Below are 2,096 nucleotides of genomic sequence, written 5' to 3'. Positions count from 1 at the left end.
CGCCCCTCCCTCGTTAGTGTCGGTTGCATCAGCCGGAGTGGTGCTGCGCATGCGACGTGATTACGGAAACCCTTGAAACTGGGCGTGCGACGCAGCCAAATTGTATTCACTGCAATGCCCTGTGAGGGGTGAGAAAAAGCACATTTACTTTATTTAACGCGAGAGACCGCGACACACTAAAGAACGAACATCGACATAGTACACACTTCGCAAACACACACAAGACAGGTTGCGGTACGAGGAATAAACATGGACAGAAGCTGCTATGGTAGCACATGTGTAAACTCCAGTTACACACACGCAATGTGCATCATTAGGCATGACTAGGGTGCCCTGATTTTGAAAACCAAAAACCGAAACATGGCATAAACATCGAAGTAGGACTAAAAATGCTATGGCCGTTTGTAGTGTGATGTTTACTAGTCTTTTTAGGTCGAGTTTACTCGAACCTATTACTGCTAACCCAGAAAATTCTATTACAGGACCGGAGGCCTATTTTATTTATTTATTTTATTTTATTTATGCAATTTTATATAGCGCAGACTTTACCCGAAGGTGTCAGAGCGCTTCACAGAAGGACCAATAATGATATACAGGAACAAAATACAAAAGCAAACAATAAGTTACATGGATCAAAAGTGACACTAGCGAGCAACCAAAATACATGAGGTAGCAATCGGTGCATTATAGGAGAAAAAAGTGATAAAGGTGCAGGTTACAAAAACGTACAAAATACAAGTAGAGGTATAATACTGCAACAGAAGGCAGACACTCCAGCACAATAACAAACGTTACGTAGGTGTGGTGTACTGACTTAGGCCTAACTCCAGCACAATAACAAACGTTACGTAGGTGTGGTGTACTGACTTAGGCCTAACTGTAAAGAACTGGAGGCCACACGTTAGCTGTGCTGGTGGTCAGTACACTGCCTGCCACGCCCAGGGTCCTGGGCTATTTATTGAATACAGAGCGTGCCCTCCGTCTCAACGTCAGGCTAAACCACCAAACGCACGCTTGAGGGGGGAGGGGAGGGGGGGGGGGGGCGGAGCATTAAGGCAATTCTGTTCTTGGGTTACCGTGTTTGCGCCCACCTACGGCAACACTACAGTAGGCAATGGTGGCACTTGTGCAAGTATCTAAAACAAACAAAATGTGTGAGGTAGCAAACAGTGTGTTACAAAACAAAAGTGACGTGTGCAAGTTCCAAAAGGGTACCATACACAGGTATTGGGATATTACTAAACATTTAAACTACCAGAACACCCTGGGGAGGAAGTACCAAAAGCCTGGCCAATAGACTTTCCAGTAATGGGAGGTCTTCCTTCAGACGAAGGCAAGGGTGTGATTTAGACTTGGAGGTGTCTTTGGAGGAGGAGAACTTTAAGGTCCCGTTTGAAGGCCTGAGAGGAGGAGGTAGTCCGGAGCTGAGGCGGGAGTGAGTTCCAGATTCTCACTGCGTTGCCTGAAAAGGATTGGGCCATCGATCTTTCCTTCTTGAAAGTGGGGGGTTCAAGCAGAAGATTTTCCGCATTCCGAGATGGTCTAGAGCCTCCAGAGAGTTTCAGTTTATTCGACAGGTAGCGAGGAAAGGAGGAGTGCAAGGCTTTGTGGGTGATACAGGCAGTCTTGTAGATAGCTCTAGCCTCAATGGGAAGCCAACGAAGGGAGGATAGCAGCGGTGTGATGTGGTCGCTTCTTTTAGCCCCATAGATGAAATGGGCTGCTGAGTGTAAGACCGATTTCAGGGGGGACAGGTGGGATTTGGGGAGGCCAGTAAGAAGAGAATTGCAGTAGTCCAGTCTGGAGAGGACCAGCGATTGCACCAGTGTTTTAAGGTCATGCTCAGGGAAAAAGCGACGGATTCCCCAGAGAAGTCGCAATTGGTATCGTGCAGACTTTGCCATGGAATTGATGTGAGAGATTAGATTGAGATTGTTGTCGAGTAAGACACCAAGGGATTTTGCGCTTTCACCAATGATATGCTTATTGTTAAGTAGATTAGTCTGATCCATCCAAGATTGAACCGGGGGAGGAGAAAGTGAGGAGGAGAGGAGGAGGAATTCAGTTTTGGAGGGATTCAGAATCAGTTGATGAGT

This window comes from Lissotriton vulgaris, chromosome 5, assembly GCF_964263255.1.
Source record: "Lissotriton vulgaris chromosome 5, aLisVul1.2, whole genome shotgun sequence".
Classification (NCBI taxonomy): Eukaryota; Metazoa; Chordata; class Amphibia; order Caudata; family Salamandridae; genus Lissotriton; species Lissotriton vulgaris.
The sequence above is the reverse complement of the archived record's forward strand: the minus strand, read 5'-3'. Positions refer to the sequence as shown.